We start from the raw sequence: 6,000 nt of genomic DNA, 5'->3' as shown, positions 1-6,000 counted from the left end.
TGCGTGCGTGCTTGAGTATGAGTGTGTGTCTGTGTGTGTGTATGAATGTCTGTGTGTGTGTGTGTGTGTGTGTGCGTGCGTGTGTATGAGTGTGTGTGTGTGTGTGTGTGTGTGTGTGTGTGTGTGTGTGTGTGTGTGTGTGTGTGTGTGTGTGTGTGTGTGTGTATGAATGTGTGTGTGCGCGCCTCAATCCCAGTAAATGTCCTCTACAGAGCAATAGAGTGTTCTTGTTACCCAGTCAGTTGATGGCTCCCTGTGGATGTATAGTAATTATACAGCGGGGAAGGTACTTGTGGCAGTGGTATAACAGAGAGGCTGCACGCACACACACACACACACACACACACACACACACACACACACACACACACACACACACACACACACACACACTCACACACACTCACACACACACACACACACACACACTCAAACACACACTCAAACACACACACACACACACACACTCAATGACTCACTCACTCACTCACTCACACACACATACACACACACACACACAGACAAACACACTCACACATACATATCTGCGCAATAGATGTTGCCCATAGCTGTCAACTTCTGTCCCTGATTGGCTGTCTGTTGTGACCAGCAGTCAGTGACAGGGCCTGATTAGTACATTTGTTCTTACTTGATTCTGTTTCCCATCTTCTCTCCTCCTTCCTGGTAGTATTCCGTCTTGTGTAAACTGCTCCCTGAGGAGTGGACCTGTGAGTAATGGCAGCCAACAGCTGTGGGCCTGATTGGATTCCTGCAGCCTGCAGTCAAACGGATGTGCCAGATTTGCAGTGTGCTGTTTTCCTTTCCTTTTCACTGAACAGGGATTGTGCCCGTCATCTTTTTCCTCCTCTCTGGTTCAGTGGTTGTTACTCGCCCTGTGTTGCCATGGTGACGTTGAAACTCCCGGTGGAGCAGTGATAGACCCACAGTAAATTAGCCTGTCCATTGGGACCCGCTGGGGTCAGACTGGGGTCAGACTGGGTCTGGCTTCCCGCTCCTCATCTCCCCCTCTCCATCTCCTCATCTTCTCAGTGGCATGTATTCCTGAATGCCAAGGGAAGCCAGGCTTCCCCAAAAAATATACTAACAAAAAAAAGCATCAAATAAAAGCATAAAAGCATAAAATTTGTCTCTCTGTGTTTCATAATTTTCCTTCAATTCACAAGAGGCTGAATGTATCTCACCGGAGGAAGCATCCGAGTGAACGAAACAGCGTCTCTGTATGTGTAGCCCATCTATCTGATGCTGTCTGGTAAAAAAAAATAGTGAATTACATTGTTGCCGCCCATAGCATTGAATGCAAGGGAAGCCAGCGCGCATTTGGCTTTAAAAAAAAAAAAGCAATAGTAGCCAGTAGTAGCCAATCAGCGTTGAGCTAAACTGAGTGAGCTCAAATGTGAGTGGTCCTGGAGCACCAAAAAAAAGTGTCAAGGGAAGCCACGTTGGATTTGGCCTCACACAAACCACACAGATAGAGCAGTGAACGTTGCCAGTCACAAAGCAAAATGTCATTGACAGAAAAAAACTTGAATTTTGCATCTTGTTGTTTTGTTGCCCTCTGGTGGCTGGCTGGCTAGCTAGCTAAAACGGGCCCTTTCCTAAATTAGCTATGGGTGGAGATAGGCATTTGGACGTGGTTTTACTTAATTCTCCGTACTGGAAAATGATTATAACAGTAATTCATACATGGGCCTCTTGCCCGAGATGATGGAAGTTCAATATGTATCTAGATGTAGTAAGCTAATGCTAACTAGATAACTTTGCCCATGATAGGAAGTTAGGCTAGCGAGCAAGCATTTTAGCCAGGTAGCCTAGACAACAACAACTAAAAGCGTGTACTGTATGACAGAGGCGTAGACCGTTTCGTCACCATAAAAGAGAGGAGGATGGCGTTGGCGTTTCTCTAAAAGCAGGGTGAGTCAAAATGTTTGTTCTACATATGCACACACACACACACTCACACACACACACACAGCAATCAGTACCATGAACAGCCACATCATATTTAGCTTACTTTGACTGGACTAAATAGGTTTTGGTATCTTTTAGTTGTCACTGTATTAAACGAAGCAGAGGCGATTGGATGATGTTGAAGTTGACATGGTGCTGGAATAGTGGAGGCAGCTCATGTTTTCTACGTGACTTGTGGAAAACTCTCCGGTGTTATAAATCAATAGTTGTTTAGTAGTATGGTTATTTTACCCTCTCACTATCTCTCTCGCTCTCCTCAGTGGCCATACCATATGCTCATTATGAGCTCCCTGGACGCTCCATCCCTGGTGCAGTGGTGCCTGGCAGTTCAGAGGGAAGGCTGGGGAGAGATGCCCCCTTAAGGTGTGTGCCGCTGGGGCAGGCAGCTGTGGTGTAAGAAGAGGCATGGTGGTGGTGGTGCAGGGGTTGGATGGATGCCTCTGTATGAGTAACACATCCCAGGGCTCTCTGAGCAACACTGAGGCTCTGCCAGATTTCGTATTACTGCATACAGCTCCAGAAAAAATCCCTGCTGCCTGTCAGAAAAGATACAGTAGTTCATCCAATACATTAACTATTATGTTTGAGTATTGCTCTGTGTGATCTTACATTCCTTTCTTTCCAGCTCCCCCTACCCATCTCCTCCTCTCCATCTCCTCCTCTCCATCTATCCCTCTCCCATCCCCCTCTCAATCTCCCCCTCTCCATCTATCCCTCTCCCACCCCCCCTCTCAATCTCCCCCTCTCCATCTATCCCTCTCATCTCACCCTCTCCATCTATCTCTCTCTATCTCCCAATCTCCATCTCCCCCTCTCCATCTATCCCTTTCCATCTCTCCCTCTCCCCCTCTCCATCTTCCCCTCTCCCCCTCTCCATCTTCTACTCTCCATATTCTCCACTCCATCTCCTCCTCCTCATCTCCCCCTCTCAATATCCCCCTTCTCATATTTTCCTCTCTAGCTCCCCCTCTCCATCTTCCCCTCTCCCCCTCTCCCTCTCCCTCTCTGCCTCCTCATCTCCCCCTCTCCATCTCCCCCTTCTCACCTTCTCCTCTCTATCTCCCTCTCTCCATCTTCCCCTCTCCCCCTCCCCCTCTCCATCTTCTCATCTCCACCTCCCCCTCTCCATCTATCCCTTTCCATCTCCCCCTCTCCCCCTCTCCATCTTCCCCTCTCCCCCTCTCCATATTCTCCTCTCCATCTCCCCCTCCTCATCTCCCCCACTCCATCTCCTCCTTCTCATCTTTTCCTCTCTAGCTCCCCCTCTCCATCTTCCCCTCTCCCCAACCCCTCTCCATCTCCCCCTCTCCATCTTCTCCTCCTCTCCATCTCACCTCCTCCTCCCCCTCTCCCCCTCTCCATCTTCTCCTCTCCATCTCCCCCTCTCCATCTCCTCCCCTCCATCTCTCCATCTTCCCCTCTCCCCCTCTCCATCTCCCATTCTCCATCTTCTCCTCTCCATCTCCCCCTCTCCATCTTCTCTTCTCCATCTCCCCCTCCCCCTCCTACTCCCCCTCTCCCCCCCCTTCTCAATCTCACTCTCTCCATCTTCTCCTCTCCATCTCCCCATCTTCCCATCTCCATCTCCCTTTCTCCATCTTCTCCTCTCCATCTATTCCTTTCCATCTCCCCCTCTCCCCCTCTCCATCTTCCCCTCTCCCCCTCTCCATCTCCCCCTCTCCATCTTCTCCTCTCCATCTCCACCTCCTCCTCCCCCTCTCCATCTCCCCCTCTCCATCTCCCTCTCTCTATCGTCTCCTCTCCATCTTCTTCTCTCCATATTCTCCTCTCCATCTCCATCTCCCCCTCCTCCTCTCCCCCTCCTCATCTCCCCCTTCTCACCTTCTCCTCTCCATCTCCCCCTCCTCATCTCCCCCTCTCCATCTCCTCCTTCTCATATTTTCCTCTCTAGCTCCCCCTCTCCATCTTCCCCTCTCCCCCACCCCCTCTCCATCTCCCCCTCTCCATCTTCTCCACCTCTCCATCTCCCCTCCTCCTCCCCCTCTCCATCTCCCCCTCTCCATCTTCTCCTCTCCATCTCCCCCTCTCCATCTCCATCTTCTCCTCTCCATCTCCCCCTCTCCATCTTCTCCTCTCCATCTCCCCCCTCCTCCTCCCCCTCCTCATCTCCCCCTCTCCATCTCCCCCTTCTCACCTTCTCCTCTCTATCTCCCTCTTTCCATCTTCTCCTCTCCATCTCCCCCTCCTCCTCCCCCTCTCCATCTCCTTTTCTCCATCTTCTCATCTCCATCTCCCCCTCTCCATCTATCCCTTTCCATCTCCCCTCTCCCCATCTCCATCTCCCCCTCTCCCCCTCTCCCCCTCTCCATCTTCTACTCTCCATATTCTCCTCTCCATCTCCCCATCCTCATCTCCCCCTCTCCATCTCCTCCTTCTCATCTTTTCCTCTCTAGCTCCCCCTCTCCATCTTCCCCTCTCCCCCACCCCCTCTCCATCTCCCCCTCTCCATCTTCTCCTCCTCTCCATCTCCCCTCCTCCTCCCCCTCTCCATCTCCCCCTCTCCATCTTCTCCTCTCCATCTCCCCCTCTCCATCTCCCCCTCTCCATCTCTCCATCTTCCCCTCTCCCCCTCTCCATCTCCCATTCTCCATCTTCTCCTCTCCATCTCCCCCTCTCCATCTTCTCCTCTCCATCTCCCCCTTCTCCTCCCACTCTCCATCTCCCTCTACATCTTCTCCTCTCCATCTCCCCCTCTCCATCTCCCCCTTCTCATTTCCCCCTCCCCATCTCCTCTTCCCCATCTCCCCCTCCTCATCTCCCCCTCTCCATCTCCCTCTCTCCATATCCTCCTCTCCATCTCCCCCTCCTCATTTCCCCCTCCTCACCCCCCCTCTCCATCTCCACCTTCTCATCTTCTCCTCTCCATCTCCCCCTCCTCATCTTCTCCTCTCCATCTTCCCCATCTCTATCTCCCCCTCTCCATCTTCTCCATCTCCTCCTTCTCATCTTTTCCTCTCTAGCTCCCCTCTCCATCTTCCCCTCTCCCCCACCCCTCTCCATCTCCCCCTCTCCATCTTCTCCTCCTCTCCATCTCCCCTCCTCCTCCCTTCTCCATCTCCCCCTCTCCATTTTCTCCTCTCCATCTCCCCCTCTCCATCTCCCCCTCTCCATCTCCCATTCTCTATCTTCTCCTCTCCATCTCCCCCACTCCATCTTCTCCTCTCCATCTCCCCCTCCTCCTCCCCCTCTCCATCTCCCTCTCCATCTCCCCCTCTCCATCTCCCCATCTTCCCCTCTCCATCTCCCTTTCTCCATCTTCTCCTCTCCATCTATTCCTTTCCATCTCCCCCTCTCCCCCTCTCCATCTTCCCCTCTCCCCCTCTCCATCTCCCCCTCTCCATCTTCTCCTCTCCATCTCCCCCTCCTCCTCCCCCTCTCCATCTCCCCCTCTCCATCTCCCTCTCTCTATCTTCTCCTCTCCATCTCCCCCTCTCAATCTCTCCATCTTCCCCTCTCCATCTATCCCTCTCCATCTATCCCCTCCGTCTCCCCCTTCTCATTTCCCCCTCTCCATCTCCCCCTCTCCATCTCCCCCTCCTCATCTCCCCCTCTCCATCTTCTCCTCTCCATCTCCCCCTCCTCATCTCCCCCTCTCCATCTCCCCATTCTCATCTTTTCCTCTCTAGCTCCCCCTCTCCATCTTCCCCTCTCCCCCTCCCCCTCTCCATCTTCTCCTCTCCATCTCCCCCTCCTCCTCCCCCTCTCCATCTCCCCCTCTCCATCTCCCTCTCTCCGTCTTCTCCTCTCCATCTCCCCCTCTCCATCTCTCCATCTTCCCCTCTCCATCTATCCCCCTCCATCTCCCCCTCTCCATCTCCCCCTTCTCATTTCCCCCTCCCCATCTCCTCTTCCCCATCTCCCCCTCCTCATCTCCCCCTCTCCATCTCCCTCTCTCCATATTCTCCTCTCCATCTCCCCCTCCTCATTTCCCCCTCCTCACCCCCCCTCTCCATCTCCACCTTCTCATCTTCTCCTCTCCATCTCCCCCTC

Source organism: Oncorhynchus mykiss, chromosome 13 (genome assembly GCF_057628025.1).
Source record: "Oncorhynchus mykiss isolate SJ-2025 chromosome 13, ASM5762802v1, whole genome shotgun sequence".
Taxonomy (NCBI): Eukaryota; Metazoa; Chordata; class Actinopteri; order Salmoniformes; family Salmonidae; genus Oncorhynchus; species Oncorhynchus mykiss.
This window is presented reverse-complemented; position numbering follows the sequence as displayed.